The 21,743-nt window shown below is 36.8% G+C and overlaps 1 pseudogene; it reads left to right on the top strand.

Moving 5' to 3' along the window:
* Window positions 1-18,663: 18,663 nt before the first annotated feature.
* LOC109438507 (NEDD8-activating enzyme E1 regulatory subunit) lies at window positions 18,664-20,245 on the top strand (annotated as a pseudogene).
* The last annotated feature ends 1,498 nt before the right edge of the window (window positions 20,246-21,743 follow it).

The following is a 21,743-nucleotide window of genomic DNA, read 5'->3' as shown; positions in this document are numbered from 1 at the left end:
TCTTGTAATTGCAGAAGTCAAATGTGACTTGTATTCATCTTTTGTTATCAGTATATATTGAGTATTACCATTTAATACAGGTTTTTTTCCTTTCTTAATACGTGTATACATATTTTTTGCACCCTCTATATTTACCTTTGCAGAGATTCATTTCAATTCCATTTCAGTGTCCAGCTGTCCTGGGAGTGAACTTGTCACTGCAATTGTCTCAAAGGGTAAATGCTATCTTTCCAGCACTGTGCCTCTATGTAGGAAAGGGAGAAATAACCTGTTTCCCACAATCTGTGAATACTTATACATACTTGTAAATCAAGTATTTTGAGTAATTATCTTTAACTTTAATTCTTCTCTTTGTAAAAAGACACCTATTTCTTGTGCTATTTCTATATTTTATTTTCCCAGTCTAGATTTTTTCGTTTATGTCTGTTACAGGGGAACAGACCCTCTTAGATTCTGTACCGGGAGAGAGCAAATTAAATTGACAAAAAGATAAAAAATACAGATTAGCAAGAGAAAACTCAAATTTAATCATTTACATATGAGAAAAATGTAACTCTAAGATGAGGTTAGATTTGGGGGAGTACATACTACCTCAATAATGGAAGGGGAGGACAACAGGGCACTTAGAGGAAAGCAAGTGGCTTTTGGAAAGATAATGGTCCTTTATGTAACAAGATAGGTGATATGATACATTTGAGATAATGTCTAGTGAGGCGTGATGTAGAGACTTTTAATTTCCAGTGATAAGTGATTAACCTTCTCTGATTGTTCCTGGGGAGGGGATTTATGGCAATTGAGTTCTTTTGAGTTCTTTTAGGAGGCTCTGCTTTTAGGCAGGCAAGAAATTTCTGGAACTCAAAAAATGCCTTCTGCTCAAAAGAATTTGTATGCCATAGTAGCATATTCTGCAGCACTTCACTTCTCTAGATTTCACGAAACACGGTGGTCACCTTGCATTTTCTGATGTACACCCTCCCACTCTTTCACTTCTGCTGAAACCTTGCTAAGCCTTCTCTCTCCCACCCCCAGCACCTTTCTCACTTGAGTGTCCTCTTCAGGTAACCATTTATTATTTCTTGTTTGTTTGCTCTCTGGAGCAGACCCCTCAGGCATATCTGCCTCCTCCTGCTCTTGTTTTCATAGGGAATACAAAAGTGAATAATGCAACTTTTCTTCCTCAGCAGTTAGCTACTTCTTTCTGAAGAAAATTAATGGTGATACATCATGTCAGGGGCTCTCTTTCAAAGAAGGCACAGGAGGGCATGAAGTCAAAAGCCGCGACCATACACTGTCTGCCCTTTTAACTACAGTGATCTTAAGGGTTTTACTTCTCTCCTACTCGCTTTTTTAAAATTATTATTATTATTAATCTGAACTTTTTTAAAATAAGGAAATGGCAAACTGACTTTTCTTTCTGGCCCTCTTGACTCTCGTGCCTACCCATGGTTTTCCCAGCCCAACTTGTGGGCAGCTGCCTCCCCTCTAGCTCTGACTTCTGAAAAATAAATGTGAGGCTTACACTGGGACATGATAGTTCTAAATTTTGCTCTGGTAGTCACCCAGCTAATGACATCACTCAGAAGTTGATAAAAAGTCAGCAATTTACCAAACCATACAGGTAAAATCGGGGGACACATTTTTCTGCTGTAAGGATGATAACTGAAAAGTACCTTTGAGCAGGGGATCAAAAGTTGGGATATTAGTAATTATTTTTGTCCAGGTATTAACTAGCTGTTTTATTATGAGTATATATTTTACACTCCAAAAACTTGTACATGAGAATTTTTAGCATTTCAGTAGAGCAATAAAAATAGTGAATTTATATAAAAGCAATTAAAAATAATCTTAAACTACCTGTACAAAGATTCAAGTATATTTAGGTATTTAATAATGTAAAGTACACCAGTGATTCCAGTAGTATTTAGTATATTCACTATGACCCAAATGCAGTCCTCATTTTGGGAGATAGGGCGAAAATATGACCTCTGGCAAGAGAGCATTGCTATGGACTCAGGTCTCGGGATCCAGCTATATTCTAAGAGATAGATTGTACTAGGGAGTTTCCTGTGGTCTGCAGAATGGCCATCATTTCCCATAGGTATCCCTTTGCAAGTACCCCTAATAGTAATAGGTTAGCCACCAAGCCTGAGTCACTAATGACTGTCACCAAGAATTTTTCATAGGCCAAAACTCTCAAATTGTAATTAATGTAGATAAGAACCACTGGAAGTCGTTCCCAGGTGCCATCCTCAAAAATTGCTCATTCAGAGACAGAGCTCAATAATTGCAGAGGCAGGGCATTTTTATAAGGATATGGACAATGGGCATCATCTCTAGCAAAATCCTACACTACGCCAGGTAGATACATAATTTGCAGGACCCACTTCAAAATGAAAAGGTAGGAGGACCCGTGTTTATAAAAAGCAGGGGGAAATGCTGTTTCCAGGGCGTTTTCCTTTCTTTGTGATCTGCCTCTCAACGTGTCCTGGTGTTTTCCTTGGCTATTTAATATTCAAAGTAAAGAAAAAAATAAAGTTTTAACTTACTAGTATGCTTTCTTTTACATCACCTATATTGTGCTAGCCAGTTTTGGATGCAAAAGTTCACAGCAGTAAGTTGCATTGAAATCACTGTAATTAACATAATTCTTATTTTCTGGCATGACCAGAGAGGGTGCCTAAATTTGGCCAGAATGACAACCATTGATCATTTTCAGGGAGACTGAAAAGAGGAAGAGAGGATTCTCCCATTCACAGAGCTGATAGAGAGTTCTCCTGGGCAAGTGCAGACACTCACAGAAGCCAGGGAGCAGCACTTTGCCAACAGCCTGTGGGCTCTAGGTCATCCCTCTGCCAATTGCCACACTGTACCACACCCTGCCTGGGAGAGTCTCGTGTCTCTCCTTGCAATGAGCCAACACTTCTATTTATGGTAGACAGGCATCCCAAAGGTTTTTTAAACCTGTGTGTTAAGACACACTATCTGGATTGAGCATAAGGGAGAAGCTCACCACTGATGCAAGGCAGCCTCTGGGTGAGCACCCACCCTATACGTCATGGTGCAGCCAGCAGGGGACAGGTACTGCCCTGCCCTGAGATGCTGTAGAGCACATGGATCAAACCTGACGCTCCTCACACTCACATCCAGGGCTACGAGGACCAGAGGGTGGCAGCAGTCATGGGGTGGAGCCAAGAGGGTCCAAGGGCCCTAGGAAGTAGGGGTTTGGGTGGCCCAGAACTCATCCAGCATCAGATAGGACCCTAGGGGAGTCCAAACCACAAGGCTCCCATGCATGTTCCATCGCCCCATCAGACTTTTTCCTATATCCTTTCTTTTTTAAATGGACAGATGCTGAAGACCATGTGATGCAAGATAACAGGAAGATAGAAACAGATTTTCAGGAGAGAGGGCAAATACCTTCACAGCGAGCTGATTTACCTGTTTTTCTTAATAATATTGGTGGCATGACACCACTCATCTGGATAGTTTTTATATTGTTTGGGGGAAGAATAAAATTGAGCAAAAAGAAAAAACAAAAAAACAAACAAACAAACAAAAAAAAACAATAAAAAACAGTATAATTCAGCCCTAACAGAAAGAACTTTGTTGGCCTATAAAAGCCTGGGTTAATAATTTACTATTCAGAGGCAGGTGTGAGATATCACAGAGGTTATTTTCTGTATTGCTTTTTGACAACAAAAGGATCATAATATCTTCAAAACTACTAGAATTTAATTTGGTTTCTGTCTTCTTTATGTCATCCCTATATCCCAAAGGGACCCAATTACCATTACCCAATCAAGATCTATAAGAGTATGATTCTACAGAATAAGACTTGAAAGGTCAGTTGCACAATCCTACAGGGACATAAGTAAGATCACAGATTCCTTAAATTACTCCTTACAACCTACAGTTCAAATAATATTTTTGAATGGCTTTGACATATATTAGAGATCACTCTTCCTAGGTGTGAAGTACTTGGGATCAGCCTGAGGGGCCTTTTATGACAAGTAGATGAGGAAGCATAAAAAGAAAAAAAGAGTAGTTCTTGAGCAGTGGAAATAATCACCATTCAAAGAAAACTGTTAATATTATTTAAATATAGTACCCTATTGACTCTATAGAAAAATAAATAACTCCACCTTGATATGACATTTATTTTATCTTCAGAAGACATTGATATGATTTTATCGTCTATCTTTTCAAGGACAGTAGTCAACTATAGTTTCTCTATAAGGGAGAAACGTATTCAAATGCTCTGAAGAAGGATTATACTGCTTGAGCTCTAAGGGGAGGAAGAAGGGACATAGAATGCTTGAGCTTGGAACTTCTGGAAACTAATGTATGTACTTATCAAAACATTCTTGAGAAAAATGTATTTATAACAAGTCTCACAGAAGGGCTCATGAGTTGTTGCCCCTAGCATGGTAGAAATGTAGTGGGAATATAAACTTCTCACATATCTTTGCCTACTTAATAAATCTTCACATAAAACATATTATGTTGACTATCTTTTCATGTAAATGTCATCATAACATTAAATAAATCTTTGAAAAATTGGAATACACATTTAGAATTTATTTTAACTCAAAAAACTAGATGACTTCTTAACCTAAATGCTGTGAATAAAATGGCAAAATGAAAAAAATATCCTTCCTTGGTGTGTATATGTGTGTATATGTGTGTGGATGTGTGTTTGTAGGCTGGTGCATGCATTCACATTTATGTGCATTAATTTTCTAGATATCAATTTTGCCTTCATTTTCACTGGGTACAACTTACATATGTTTTATGATCAAATGGAGAACATAAGCACAGAATTTCATTTTGACATTAAATTATAAAAGTGTGCAATTATAATCTATTTTGTTAACATTAAGTATGGATAGTTTATTATGATTAATTGTTCAACATCATTTTATAATGTATGAAAACAAAGTGAGATTTTTATGAAAGCATATAGCTCACATATTAAAATGCAAAAATAAGTAAGTTATTTTAAACTCAGAATGATATTATGGGAAATAAGTATGTCAAGTCCTTTTGGAGAAAATTTTCTAGAATTTTTTCAATTATTATCATATCATCAATTGAAGCAAACTTTAAGATCATCTAAACAAATCCACACATATTGTACATGAAGAAAAGGAATCCCAGTGAGTTAAGTGACTCATTTCTCTGATCACTGTTCATTAATGACAGAGCAACAGTCATAACCCTGGTCTTCTGAATTCCACCCCAGGGATTTTTCTCTAACATAGCATGTTTTTACCAATAATAGCATCCTCAATTATTCCCCATCATTGTAAAAGCTAACGTTCAGTTATTCAGTCCCATCTTTTTTTGGAGAAAGGCAACTACACTTTACTGAGTACTTGGTATATACATATTATTTTTGTTTAAATTAAACTTTTTTGAGATACTTGTAGATTCAGATGGAGCTATAAGAATAATATAGAGAGATTTCATGTGTTCTCGAAACATCTTACCTTAATGGTAACATCTTGCAAAGACTATAGTGTAACATCATAGCCAGGATATTAGCATTTATATAGTCAAGACTGGGTCTTTACAGCCCCACATGATCCTTCATTTTGCCTTTGTATAGCCACACTCAATACCATCACCTACCTCATTCCTGACCCCTTGCAATCACTCAAGATATTGCACATTTCTATAATTTTTTAAATTTTCAAAATTTTTATATAAATAGAATCATACAATCTGTGAAATTGTGGTGTTGGCTTTTTTTCACTGAACATTATTCCTTGGAGTTTCATCCAGGTTTTCGCATGTATAAATAGTCCATCATTATTTAATGCTGAGCAGTATTTCATAGAGTGGATATACCATAGTCTGTTTAACCATTAACCTATTGAAGGGCATATATGTTGTTTCCAGTTCGGGACTACAAATATTACATACTTTCATGGATTTGGTACTTTATGAAAATGTCACACATAAGCCAGTTGACAGTCAAATAAAAATATTGAGATACCTGGCTAGATAATTCTCCAAGAACTTATTGTGACTGCAACATAGTTCTGTGAAACAACATGGGCTGCATTCCTCCTCAACAGCCTGGCATAATAGAAATAACTATCAATGGAAAAACTTTCAAAAAATCCTTCTAGGATGTCATAGGAATGGAAGTAGCGAGGTGGTTTTCTTGAGTTCTCCTCTGGAACTTACCACAAATTGAACATCTATAACCCATCAAAGGACTCTCTGCTCTTCACACAGAACAGCTAAAAGACTTGAAGGTGGGCAAACCAGGCAAGCAGGGGAAGAGAGAAGGGAGAGGAGTGGAGACACAGCAGCATCATCGGTTGCAGAGACGCAGGGGATCCCAGGATGGAACAGAGATCACAAGAGCCAGGAGGTGGGCACTTTCCCTGCATCCCACAGCTTATCTCTCCTGCGGAGAGAGCAGCATACCCACATTTGAGGCAATAACATCAACTGAGACCTCCAGCTGGGCCCTAGGTTGGACAAAGGAAGGAAACACCATACCTCTCACCCCACTCTCCCAATCTTACCCCGCACTTCCAGAGAATCAAGCTGGCCCCTGTACTGAGGAGTAGTGTCAGATTACAGAGGAGCAGTAGTGCTCAGGATCTGGGAAGACCCGGTTTGCAGCTGTGATCCAGGGAAGAGTCTGGGAAGAGTTTGACACTGCTGGGCTGGGAGAGAGAAGACTCCTCCATCCCCAGCCCCCACCTTTTCTGGCCTGCTTGGGCAGGGAGACTACAACTGCAGAGACAGACCCTGGGGTCAGCAGCAGGTGGCAGAGGCAGCTCTGGTCTTTCAGCAGCTCAGAAAAATCTTGCCCTACACACACACACACACACACACACACACAGAGAAGAAGTGCCGTAAGACTCAGGAGACATAGGCACAGGGCTGGCTTTGGTACTCTCAGTGTGCATATGTGCAGGCAAGAGCAGAAATTGCCCTGATTTGTAAAATCCACCATCCAGACCCCACAGCCCCACTCATCTAGAACTGCAGTGTCAGGGTCACTCTGGGCACCAGGTGGCCAGCTCTGTCTGCACAAGACACAGAGGACTCTTTGGTATAGCAAAGGACAACCTGGAGATTACTTGGTGGGCTTAAGCCAAGACTGGAGCTGCTGTTTGTTTGTTTGTTTGTTTGTTTGTTTTATTTTTGTATTTTTGATAGGTTTGCCTGTGTTGAATGTGGGTTATCAAGTTTTTTTATGTATGAGTATATTTGGTTTTTCTTTGTTGTTATTGTTACGTTTGGTGATTTGCTTTGTTCTGAAGTTGCCCTACACCAGGCCTAGCCCAAGAGGCACAAGATTCAACACACCCAGAGGCCAACTCCAGACCAAACCAGAGTATTATCGGGTTTGACCTACAAGTGACACACCCAGAGGGAATTCTCTACAGGCACAAGAGCCCATAGGGGCCAAGCCTCATTTGAGCTGTCAACCATCATGCAACAGATTATCCACTGTGGGCAGAGCCAAGTCTCACAACTAGTCTGCCTAGGAGTCAATCCCACCTTCTTACAAGCCAAAAGCAACTAAAGCTCAAGTTTAACAGGACAATATACACAACACAAGGGTCAACTTTGGATCACAGCACAGGAGAATAGGGAAGTGGTGCAAGTCAAATATAAAGGACACATGCTATATAGGATAACCCTGCAAAGACCAAGAACCCTAGGGGATCTACCTAACACATCAAAGAAAACACAGAGAGTCAGCCAGAAAGGGGAAACAGAAACATATCCCAAATAAAAGAACAGAAGAAATCTCCAGAACTGGAACCAAATGAAATAGAGGTAACCAATCTATCAGAGACAGATTTCAGAACACTGATGATAAGAATCTTTAAGGAGGTTTGTGACAACACGAAGAAAGATAGAGAAATCATAATGAAAAACCAGTTAGAACTAAAGAATACAATAACTGAATTAAAGAACACACTTGAAGGAATTACTAGCAGGTTAGATGAGGCAGCGGATCGAACCAGCAACTTAGAAGACAAGTTAGGTGAGATCACCCAAGTGGAACAACAACAATAACAACAAAACAAAACAAAACAAACAACAGAAAAAAAAAAAATGAAAATAGTTTAAGAGACCTCTGGGATAATATCAAGTATACCAACATGCGCATCACAGGAACACCAGAAGGTGAAGAGAGGGAACAAGGGATTGAGAACATATTTGAAGTAATAATGACCAAAAACTTCCTTAACCTGGTGAAGGAAACTGACATACAAGCCCAGGAAGTGCAGAGAGTTCCAAATAGGATGAACCCAAACAGGTCCACACCAAGACACATTATAGTTAAAATGGCCAAGATTAAAGACAAAGAGAAAATCATAAAAGCAGCAAGAGAAAGACTGAGGATTGCATACAAGAGAACTCCTATAAGACTATCAAATGACTTTTCTATAGAAACTTTGCAGGCCAGAAGGGAGTGGCAGGACATACTCAAAGTGATGAAAAACAAAGACCTATAACCTAGATTGCTTTATTCAGCAAGGCTTTCATTTAAAATTGAAAGAGAGATAAAGAGCTTCCCAGAAAAGAATAAGCTAAAGGAATACATTACCACAAAGCCTGCATTGCAGGAAATATTAAAAGGGCTCTGTGAGCAGAAGAAAGATGAAAACAATCTAACTGCAAATTAAAAAAAAAAAATGACAATAACTATGTACCTATCAATTATCACTTTAAATGTAAATGGATTAAATCCTCCAATCAAAACACATAGGGTGGCTGAGTGGATAAGAAAGCAAGACCTTTGCATATGCTGTATACAAGAGACTCACCTCAGATCAAAAGACACACACAGGCTGGAAGTGAAGGGTTGGAGTAAGATATTTCATGCAAATGGAAATGAGAAAAAAGCTGGAGTTGCAATACTTACATCTGACAAAATAGACTTTAAAATGAAGAATATATTAAAAGACAAAGATGGGTCCTACACAATAATAAAGGGATTGATTCAACAAGGGGACATAACCCTAGTAAACATCTATGCACCCAACATAGGAGCACCAAAATATATAAAACAGATATTGACTGACATAAAGATGGCGATCAACAGTAACACTATCATAGTAGGGAACTTCAACACAACTCTGACAACAAGGGATAGAGCTTCCAGACAGAAAATAAATATGGAAACAGCAGTATTAAATGATACATTGGACCAGTTGGATTTAATTGATATTTTCAGAGCATTTCATCCCAAAGCTGCAGAACACACGTTCTTCTCAGGCGCACATGGAACATTTTCCAAGATAGAGCACATGTTAGGCCACAAAACAAGTCTTGATAAATTTAAGAAAATTGAAATCATACCAATTGTCTTCTCTGACCACAGTGCTATGAAATTAGAAATCAACTACAGGAAAAATAACTGGAAGACATACAAATACATGGAGACTGAATAACATGTTACTAAATAATGGATGGGCTAACAATGAGATCAGGGAAGAAATCAAAAGATATCTCAAGACAAATGAAAATGAAAACACAGACACCCCAAATCTCTGGAATGAAGCAAAAGCAGTCCTAAGAGGGAAATTCATAGAAATGCAGGCCTACCTAAAGAAACAAGAAAAATCACAAATCAACAATTTATCCTTACACTTAAGGGATCTGGAAAAACAACAGAAAAATAAGCCTAAAGGGAATACAAGGAAGGAGATAATAAAGATCAGAGTGGAAATACGTGAAATAGAGACCAAAAAACAAACAAACAGACAAACAAACAAACAAAAATACAAAAGATCAATGAATCCGAGAGCTGATTTTTCAAAAAGATAAACAGAATTGACAAACCATTAGGCAGACTCATCAAAAACAAAACAAAACAAAACAAACAAACAAAAAAAAAACAGAGAGAACTCAAATTAATAAAATCAGAAATGAAAGAGAAGTGACAACCAACACCACAGAAATACAAAAAAAAATAAGAAACTACTATGAGCAACTATATACCAACAAATTAGACAATCTGGAAGAAATGGACAATTTTCTACAAGCATACAACCTTCCAAGTCTAACTCAAGAAGAAACGGACAACATGAATAGACTGATTAGTACCAGGAAAATTGAATCAGTAATCAACAAGCTCCCAATAAACAAAAGCCCTGGACCAGATGATTTTACAGTTGAATTTTACAAAACATTCAAAAAATAATTATCACCTATTCTCCTCAAACTATTCAAAAAATCTAGAAGAATGGAAGGCTCCCAAACACTTTTTATGAGGTCACTATCACCCTGATCCAAAAATCAGACAAAGACATTACAAAAATAGAAAACCACAGGCTGATATCCCTAATGAACATAGATGTAAAAATCCTCAACAAAATATTAGCGAACAGAATTCATCAATACATTAAAAAGATCATACACCATGATCAAGCAGGATTCATTCCTGATATTCAAGGGTGGTTCAACATCTGCAAATCAATAAATGTGATACACCAAACTAACAAAATGAAAAACAAAAATCATGATCATATCAGTATATGCAGAAAAAGCATTTGACAAAATCCAGCAGCCATTTATGATAAAAACTCTTTAGAAAGTGGGAATAGAGTGACCATATCTCAACACAATAAAGGCCATATATGATAAACCCGCAGCTAGCATCATACTCAATGGGGAAAAGCTAAAACCATTCCTATTAAGATCAGGAAGAAGGCAAGGTTGCCTACTTTCTCCACTTCTATTCAACATAGTTCTGGAAGTTCTAGCCACAGAAATAAAACAAGAAAAAGAAATAAAATGCATCCAAATTGGTAAGGAGGAGGTAAAATTGTCATTATATGCAGATGACATGAAATTACGTATAGAGAACCCTGAAGACTCCACCAAAAAAACTATTAGAACTGATAAATGAATTTAGTAAAGTCACAGAATACAGAATTAATATTCAGAAATCAGTTGCATTTGTATATACCAATAATAAAATAATGGAGGAGAAATTAAGAAACAATCCCATTTACAATTGCTTCAAAGACTATAAAATACCTCGGAATAAATTTAACAAAAGAAGTGAAAGATCTGTACTCAGAAAATTATAAGACACTGAAGAGCAAAACTAAAGAAAGTACAAATAGATGGAAACACATACCATGCTCATGGACAGGAAGAATTAATATCGTTAAAATGTCCATACTTCCTAAGGCAATATACAGATTCAACGTAATTCCTATCAAACTATCAAGAACATTTTTCACATAAATAGAACATATAATCCTAAAATTAATATGGAACCATAAAAGACCCCAGATAGCCTCGGCAATCTTGAGAAATAAGAACAAAGTGGGAAATATCACGATACCAGACATCAAATTATACTACAAGGCTACAGTAATCAAAAGAGCATGGTATTGGAATAAAAACAGAAACATAGATCATTGGAAGAGAATAGAGAGCCCAGAAATAAATCCATGACTATATAGTCATTTAATCTACGACAATGGAAGCAAGAATTTACGGTGGGGTAAAGACAATCTATTCAATAAATGGTGCTGGGAAATCTGAACAGACACATGCAAAAAAATGAAACTGGACCACATCCTTACACCATATACAAGAATAAATTCAAAATGGATTAAAGACTTAAATGTGAGATCTGAAACCATAAAACTCCTAGAAGAAAATATAGGAAGAAACTTTACAGACAATATCTGGAGTAGATTTTTACTGATATATCCCCTCGGGCAAGGGAAGTAAGAGAAAAAATGAACATGTAGGATTACATCAAACTAAAAAGTTTTCTCACAGCAAAGGAAACCATCAATAAAACAAAAAGGGATCCTACTGAACGGGAGAAGATATTTGCCAATGATATAGCCGATAAGGGGTTAATATCCAAAATTTATTTAAAAAATTCACTCAAGTCAACTCCAGAAAAACAAACAACCCAATTAAAAAATTGACAGAGGACATGAAGAGACATTTTTTCTAAAGAGGACATACAGATAACAAACAGACATATGAAAAAATGCTTAACCTCACTAATCATTAGAGAAATGCAAATAAAAACCACAGTGAGCTACCACCTCACCCCAGTCAGAATGGCTATCATCAATAAATCAACAAACAACAAGTGCTGGCAAGGATGTGGAGAAAAGGGAACACTTGTGCACTGTTGGTGGGATTGCAGATTGGTGCAGCCACTATGGAAAACAGTATGGAGGTATCTCAAAAAACTGAAAATGGAACTATCTAATGACCCAGCAATTCCACTCCTAGGCATTTATTAGGAATAGAGACAGGGGAAATGTAATGGCTGCATGCGATGTCAGAGGGGTAGTGGATGGGGGGAGGGGGGTTGTAACTGTGTATGGGATATAAATGATAAATATCTAAATATTACATTGTTTTGTATACCTGAAACTAAAAAAAAAAAAAAATCCTTCTAGATGATGACGACGTGATCTGTCTTGTAGGTGGGTAATGTTCAGATTCTTTGTGTCTAGTAAGCAGACACCGTAAGTGATTTCCTGTCAGGCAGGTGCTGATGGAATAATTTACTTTGCCTACGTGAGAACAAGTAATTCAGTTTATTAGCTGAGTAGGAAAATATCAGGTCCATTTTATTTCTACACCATAGCTAACAAGTGGGTTTTTAGTAACAGGCGCATTTCTAGGATCCCAACATATCATATATCCGTTTAGGTTTAATGACCAGTGTCCTAGAAGGAAGAAAGTCTACACTGACACAGCCAGCAGAGAACTTTAAAAAATTTGTTCTAAGAAGATGATTTTCATCACTTTTAGGAAGTTTGACATAAGCCTTAAGAAATAAATACCTTCCAAAAAGTTTCAGGAATTAGAAAAGAGCATATTAAAAATTGAAGAAAAACTGAATTTTTATTAGTTTGTTTCATTCCTTAAATATTTACTGAGTGCCGGGTAGATGTCATGCTCTGTTTTAGACAATGTCTAGCAAGCCTTTTTATAAGTTATTTCTACTGTCTATTCAGGCCTCAACTGCAGCCTCTTTTTTTCAGAGAAGCCTTCCAAGAGTGGACCCTGTACTGTTTGATCCCTTTTTCATATATTCCTGCATCTACCTTCATAAATCAATCATATATATTATCATTGTTCATTTGTGATGCTTGCCTTTCCCAGTTCTCCATAATGTTCTAGAGATCAGGAACTAAGCCTGTAATGTTATGTATCAACCTACCTCCAGTATGTATACCTGACTGGCACATAACAGTTGCTCAATAGCTTTGACATATGCAAGATACATACACACAAATAATGAAAAAATAAAATAATATATAAAATGGAGAATTCTTAACAGATACAACAGAAGCCCATAATTTGGGTAAACCCTGATACCAGTAAAAGTCAGGAACATTTCCATACGGATGAGACAATAAGATAAAATTTACTCTGCAAGGTAGATAACCAAGGCCAAGCAGATATAAGGGCCGGTGAAAAGAAAAGAGCATATAAGCACAGAATATTCGGACAACCAGAAATTGGCACCAGACTGTGGGGTACAGAGTGCCCAGAAACGGATCCATGGAAGCAAAGCTGTGTAATGGTCAAGGAGCAGTGCTGACCGGGCTCATCAGAACCCACACTTCCACGTATTCTGCCAGTAAGGAAACAAGCCAAATGGATTGTCACAGTGTAATATTCACTATACAGCAGGCGTCAGGAGCTTCATGGTGCTATCAGTTTCCCTTGACCCCAAGTGCCATGGAGACGATGTGAAGCCGGCCCAGGTGAATCATCCACACTCAGTGGCTCTATGGCACAGCTTAGGAACCCAAGCTTAGAAAATTCCCCAGGTGTATAAAAGGAAACCCGAGCAGGGGGCATTATCTTTATTATCGTGGTAAGGAAATAGATCTGTCTTCAGACGAACAGGGAGAAACTATCTCTGGTTTCCAAGGCTGTTTACTATGCAAACATCCTTGCAAACAAACTCTGTTCCATGTCATGTAGAAATGTCTTGGAGAATTACCTCCCAACGATAGGGACAACCAGCTTCTGAAAAGGCTTCTTTAATCATGAAGGCATTTTTTTTTTCTGTTCACGGGGAGATGAAGAGGAGCTATATATGAGAGAACAAGATCATATCTCTGTATGAGAGTAAAAAAAAAATTGCTCTTGTCAAGGATGATAAGTGAGAAGTTGTTTCATGTCTCAAATATCCAAACACTACAAGCATACGACATCCAAACAATTTAGCCAGTAGACGTATCTTTTGAGATATATGCTCAGAAACTCTTGGAATGTAAATTTATAGTTATGTCTAGAGTTTAAAATTTTTCTGGGTTTCTTTAGGATTTTTCTATGTTAATTCACAACTTTGAATTATTCTTCACATTTTATAGCACATAGAGTGTTTATGGCACATGATGCAATTCTTTTGTTAATCTGACTCATATCACTTTCCCAAAAGTCATATTTTCTTTCCTTTTCCAATTTTCAACAGACGTTTTTTTTCTTTGCAATGACTTATTTCAGAATGGTAACTTTTTATGAAACAACAATGTCTATTACAAAGTTTTATTTCAGAAGTGCTTAACACTTACAACTTTTAGTACTATAAATGCTCCCATACCAAAGGTTTCCTTTTGAAACATTAATAAAGCAGAGGAGGTTATGTTAAGTATAAAAAATGAGAGATGTACACTTTGCTTTCTGGATAGGTACTAAATTAAAATTAATCACAAATTTAATTCACTGGAGATGGTGGATATTTGAAGGAGAGTGAGAATGAGGATGAATCTGATTCATTCATTAGATGTTTATTGAGTGTTTTACACAGTCTTGGACTTCTCTTATGTTTTTTGTGGAATCGCAAACAATAACTCTTGGTGTATAAGTTCAAGGAATTTTCAGTCTGTTAAGAGAAACAAAGGGAAAAAAGCTCTATAATAAAGCATGAAAACTGTTCTAATGGGTCAATGCTCATGTGGCATAAGAAGTCTCTCTCCATGGAGTTTATACAAAGTTGTATCAGAAAAGCAGAATGAGAGCTTGACATTGAGGCATGAATAGAGATAATAAGGTAGTCTGAAATAAATGAATAGTATGTCGCATTAAAGGAAATATGTGAAAATATGTGTCACTTTAAGGAAAGTTGAGAATGTAAATGAGGGATGGGACTGGAATTACAAACTGAGGGAGTCATAGGAAAAACACAAGATAATGAGACTATGAGATTAGGCCAGAGCAGGTCACAGTGGGCCTTGGGTCCTTGCTGAAGAAGAGTTTAGATTTTATTTTTTACAGATGATATAAATCACAAGAAACGTTTAGCCCCTGTTCTAAAGAAGGGAATTCAAAGTTCATGTGAGAGTATATTGAAAGAGGACAAAATTGGATACAAGTTATGACTACAGTTGATATTAGGGCATTAGAAGTGAGAATGGTGAAAAGAATAAGAAATTGAGACAGATTTCCAAAATTGATAAAATTTGGTATTATTTGTCAAACTTAGACACTAAGGATGAATATCAAAATACTATAAAATCCAATTCAATATTCTCCCAAAGAGCTAAATTCCTTATTAAACTGTTTATCATATGCAAGGATTTTTAAAATTTCTGTCAACATACACAAAAGACAGGAAAAAAATAAGAGCAACACTGGCTATCAGAACTAAAAATTGATGTTCTTTTACAATTCTTTTACTAAATTAATGGAATTGGTTTTGTGATAAAATTATAAAAACAATAATAGCGATCCACTAACGTTTTTATTTTAATAAGAACAATTATGTGTTTTGATCTAATTATGGATATGTGAACACATTTTCCATCTAAATTAATCAAGTAGTTAAAACCAAAAGAAAATTGATGAAAAAAAAAATAATAAAACCAAAGCTTTACTCTCATTATCAACTTATGAAATTAGCATGGTTCAACAAATATTATTAAAAAGTAATTCATGTTGTTTGAAAATTGTAGTTATGAGTACAGTGGAAAATTTCTGACATATTTCAGTATAAATCTCTCTTATTGTGCTCCCTTCATGTGCTGAGCCGTAACTGCCAAAAGCCATCTGGGAATTTTTGCTGAACAAATCATTTTAGCTTTTTGGGTCAATGAAGAAGTCAGTTAGTTGGAAGCAGAGAAGAATTTCTCCAAGGTAAAATTGAAAGAAAAAGCATTATGTATTCATTTCACAATACTAGGTAAAAGAGCATTCATGTGTTTCAGAAAAATAACTATCCTTTCAAGCCTTAGGGGTCATATATTCTCCAGAATTAGAGAGCAGTGATTCCTATTGGACCTTCCAGGAATATTTTCTGACAAACCTTCCTTGACTGCACTTCCCATTTATATGTTCAATGTTTTCATTAAGGATTTACCTTATGGCAGGTTGTATAACAAAAAGTGGAAATAAAAATAAATAAATAAAACCTAGGTCCTAACTTCAAGAAAGAATTATAGTCCAGTGGGCAAGACAGACATATGATACTAAGATCTTTAAGTGCTACATTACAAGATTATCTATAGAATATAGAATATTGGCACCAAAAGAGAGTAATTAATTCTCCTGGTAGTAGAGGAAAGAATGTGGGGGGGGGGGGGGAAAGAAATAACAAATTGGATCTTAAAAAAGGGATAAGGTGGAATTTGCCCAAATATAATAATAATAATAGGCAACAGTATCAGTTATTGACTATATCCATGGCACAGAATTAAATGCTTTCCATGAATTAACTACCTCATTTGCCATTTGTGCCTTACAAAAACCCTTAAGGTAGATATTACTACTACTATTCTTGTACTACTACTACTACTACTAGGTTGGTGCAAAAGTAAGTGAGGTTTAAAAGGTTAAAAATAATTGCAAAAACCACAATTACTTTTGAACCAAACTAATACTAGTAGTACTACTAGTATTACTATTACTATTATTATTATATCTCCATTTTAGGATAGGGAACTGAAGACAAAGAATTTAAAAACATTGCCCAAGGTAGGAAAGGAGAACACAGGACTTGAGCACAAGCATCCACCTTCCAACGACCACATTATACTGTCCCTCCCATAAAGGGCATTTCAGACAGTAGTCACATGCAAAGGCTAGAGTGAGAAAAACATCATGTCTTAAGAAAACTGTATGTTTTCAACATGACTATGGCAAAAAACTCTACTTGGGGAACTGGTGGAGTATAGGTTTGAAAGAAGGAACAGAAACCACATACACCATGACCATGCAGAATGTAAGGGAGAAATATAACAATGAAAGCAAGAAGACCAAGCAGGAGATCATCACAATATTCAAGGTGAGAGGATCACAGAAGTCTGAAATAAAGCTGATTAATGAGGATAAAGGAACAAGACAAGGTTAAATGTGGAGGAAGAGTGGGCCAGATTTTGAGATTTGGATTGTATGTGGTAAATAAAGTAGACTAAAATGCCTCCTATTGTATGCTAAGCGAAATAAATCAGACAGAAAAAGTCGAGCACCATATGATTTCACTGATATGTGGTATATAAAACTGATTTAAGATAGTTTTTTAAAGTTGCTCAGAGCTTATCAGAAAAAGGCAAGCATCTCCTTGAGCCATTAGAAGATAGGTCATTTATATGCATTCCTTATGCATATGATACCTTTGTAGTGTGCAGTGTATACTGTATATTTTATAATCTGGGTTGATTATCTAGGAAATTTGGGTAGTAATGCCACAAAACAGTTCCCAAAGAAGAGAGATGCTTTCCTGGGAATCAGTCCTCGCTTCTATCTCCGAGGACTTCATGTGCATGTCAGAGATGTATATGCCTAGTGCACATTTATGAAAGCATCACACAGTCATCAAGGATTTCTCTGAGACAGACAGGCCACCTGTGGCAACCATACATCATTTGATCCCTTTTTGCAGGAAGAAAAATATCTTTTCATTCTGACCTCATGCAAAACTATAGGAATAATCTAATTCTAGGGTTTGTTCTGCAGACAGGAAAAATCCACTAGGTGGCTTTACAATCATACAACAACTATTTTGTGAGACAATCAAATTGTTTCACCAGTGTTATCTCATCATCTCATTGAGGTAAATCAGAGAACGATCTGTCCCTATTTTTAAAGGTAAATAGTGGTTAAATGACCCAACTGGAAAGCTGGTAATAGACAGTCTGTAGCATCTGCTCTGTGTAAGAGCAACTGCCATGACTACAAAACAGTGTATAGGTTGAAGATTCTTTTTTTTACATAATTTATACTGTAGTATACTAGTAAGTGCATACTTGCTGGTATAGAGCAGGCTTAGAATTAAATCAGAATTTAAGAGTTTTAATTTTTTCCAAGATAAGTAATTTATTCTTACTCCTTTGTAATCTTCCTCTCTACTTGTGGGTTCAGTACACAAGAATATCAAGGTGACATTCAAAATCAATTTAAAAAAAAAAAAAAAACATATGGAGAGAAATGTTCACAGTGAAATTTCATGTTTATATTAAACTTCACCCTGTACTACATTAAAATATAAAGATATTAAAAATGCACTTCACTGTATCAAATCAACACATTGTACACCTTAAGCTTACCAAATGTTACACGTCAATTTTATTGGGGGAAAAAAGAGAAGGTTTTCTAATTGAACAAGGTTTCTCTCAGGAGGTGCTAGTGGCACCTTACAGCGTTTTTTTGGCTGTTATCTGGGCATCTGGGAAGCTGAGGTTGTGGAGTGATCATGGGCAAGAGAATTTAGAGTCTGCTCATATTTGCCTAATAAATGCAACAGTCACAGGAGCTGACATTCTTAAAAAAAGAAACTTGGTATGACCAGGTATTGATTCATTTACAATTATGGATGGAAATCAGATCAGCAGATGATACTGAAAACATTATTTTTCCTACAAAGAAGCAATATCATCAAGAACCAAGCTCAAGTTGTCATGGAACTCTTACAAGAATTAAGAAACAATGTGTCTGGAAGTTTGTGGAAGAGAGTTCAGAAAACCTTCTAAAATATGACCTTTCTTTTTCCTGTAGGTTTACCACTGTGGTGGAAACTTGGCTCCCCGAAAGTACATTACTAAATTTAGCCGATGTTCTCTGGAATTCCCAAATCTCACTTTTAATCTGTAGGATATATATGGCTAGTTGGGTATAGAAGGATCATTATACAGAACATCTAGTATCAGAATTTTACCCAGAACATACATTAGAATGATCTACAACTGGATCAACCATTTCCTGAGCTGAGAAAACATTTTCAGTCTTCTGATTTGGATCATATGGGGAAATAAAGGACCGCAGCCACGCTCCCTAAACTGTGATCACAGCTAAATATTTAGTGCAGTGAAATAGTGAAACAAATGGATGAATACCCAAAATGTATAAAGAAACAGAGGACTTCAGAGATCTGATTAGACAAGGGAGTCTAAAGAAAAAAGAAGGTATCCTTCTCTCCAGAAGATGAAGAGAATTTTGAAAAAGCTATTCAAATTACAAACACAGAAATAACAATGTAGATCCCGATCAATATTGAAGATATACTTAATGACGATTACTGCATAAATATCAGCAAATAGACTCCACCCTTTTGTGTTTCAGCTTATGCCTTAAAGGATTTTATGGCCAAGGAGGACCCAGGATACCTAACTTGTGTAAGGCACAATTTCTTATAGGATTGCATATTTGGGGGGTATATGTAAAACTGCAAAATGTTAACCATGTTAAAGCAATGAAAGATGTTTCTGCTGTGAAAAATTATGTTGACTGAAGGTGGAAGTCTATAGGCCAGGCAACAGAGGCCATGTTAGAGAAATAATTAAAGTTATTCAGCAGCAGCTCATTTCTTCAAGTTGTAAGATGTTGATCCTTAACTAAAGAACATGGTTTGGATGCAATTAACAAGGATGAAATTATTTCCAGTATGGACATTTCAGATAATGAGATATTAATGTATTTAATGCTTTGAGCTATTGATGATTTCATAAACAACATAGTAGACATCAAGGGGTATATAACTACCACATTGAAAAAAAAGATAGGAAAGTCTTGTCTCACTGCCTTCCCTTAGGAATACAGGTTATCTGTGATGGTGAAAGATAATTATGCTCAAAGTTTTGCTGCTATGGAGCCGCTGGAACATACATGATTACTGCATTCTTCGGAGGAGCTGCTGCTCAAGAGGTTATTATCAATAACCACCAAACAGTGTAAGTTTTAATAACACATTTGTATCGGCATGTCACAAACTTCAGAAACTTCCTGGTTACAAAACACACCCTCTATGTTGTGTGTTAATGATTGATACTGTCTTCAGATTGTGCAATAGTCTATAAAATTCTCCTAAGAGAGAGCTGTTATACTGTTTCCTTGGTAACTCCTTTCTCATTTATAAAAGGAAAAAATGTATTTCAAGTGATTTTGTCATCTAATGCCAAAGAAAGGACTGGTACTGTCCTGCACTCTTTATTACGCCTGGGTAAACAATTTGGATGAAACGTTGCAGCCCACTTTCTCAACGAGGAAATTTAATACTGGTCGGGGAAAAGGAGAAATGGTCCCCGTTCTTTCTGAATCACTCTATCTTTGCTTAATTTTTTAAATCCCATCTCGGTAGGTTTTCATCCCATACTCTGTCCCTTTTAGGTGTCCTTAAAAGTTCCTCCTCACAGTCTTGACATCAAAAACTGAAGTGCCCTGAGGCTCCATTCTTACTTGTTTCTCTCTACACCTGCAGGTGTATGTTAGGTGACATAATGCAACTGCTTTCATTTGAGTACCACGTCTAAAGGAATAAATCCAGGTGCATACTTTAAGCACATTCCTCCCCTCTGCCTTCTAGGCACACTACGCAATTGCCTATAGATGGTGGTTTTGTACTGTGTCAACCTGGCTAATCTGGGGTACGATTTCCCACAATGATCCTCCCTGTATGTTTCCAAGTTAGGGTTGACCACAGAGAAAAGTTAGGTTCGGAAGCAAAGAGATGGCCTGTAAGCTCTGACTGTTAGTGCAGAATGCCTGGTACTGCCACAGCTCACACACATCCTTACTTGTCTGCTGGCTCACCTTGCAATGAGGAAGGCCACTATATCCAGTCCTTTCTGGCTGCTATTGAATTTTCTCTTTTCAGCTCCTCTGGTTTGGGGCCCAGCTCATCGTGTATCTCTGCAGCAGAGCCACCCAACGTCTCCTGCAAGCCAATGATCATCACTGAGGTGAGAGGGAGTGAAAGAGAGAGACGCATGCTCATTTGTTCTCACAGGTTCAATTTTGTCATTCTAAGTTGTTCCATGTCGTATAGGGATTTGTTTTGTATGGCTAACTCTGTTTCGCTTTCTGTTTTTTTCCCCAACTGCCAACCTTGCTGTTGAACAGTGATTTTAGGACCATCACCAGAGGCAAAAGGAAAAGCTTTCCAAAAAATCCCTCATCAGTTACAACAATTTTGAAAGTCTAATCTCTAAAATAAACCCCTTCTTCCAAATCACTTATGGTTGTGATTCCCTAACTGAATCCTAACTGAGGTACCACTTGACACACAATACTGATTGGCCTCTCAAATGTAGCATATTCACCACTGAAATCCTGATATTCCTTCTACCACAAATTACTCTTCCCACAGTCTTCCCAGCATATTTATAGCAACTTTATCTTTCTTCCAAATAAAGCCAAAAATCTTGGACTCATTCCCGATACCCTTTCACTCACATTCTGTATTTTAGGAAATACTCTGAGTTCTACCTTTAAAATATATCCAAATCCAAACTCTTTCCATCCCCTACATGGTACCCCATTCTATT

Source organism: Rhinolophus sinicus, linkage group LG06, assembly GCF_036562045.2.
Source record: "Rhinolophus sinicus isolate RSC01 linkage group LG06, ASM3656204v1, whole genome shotgun sequence".
NCBI classification, from domain to species: domain Eukaryota; kingdom Metazoa; phylum Chordata; class Mammalia; order Chiroptera; family Rhinolophidae; genus Rhinolophus; species Rhinolophus sinicus.
The sequence above is the reverse complement of the archived record's forward strand: the minus strand, read 5'-3'. Positions and strand labels throughout refer to the sequence as shown.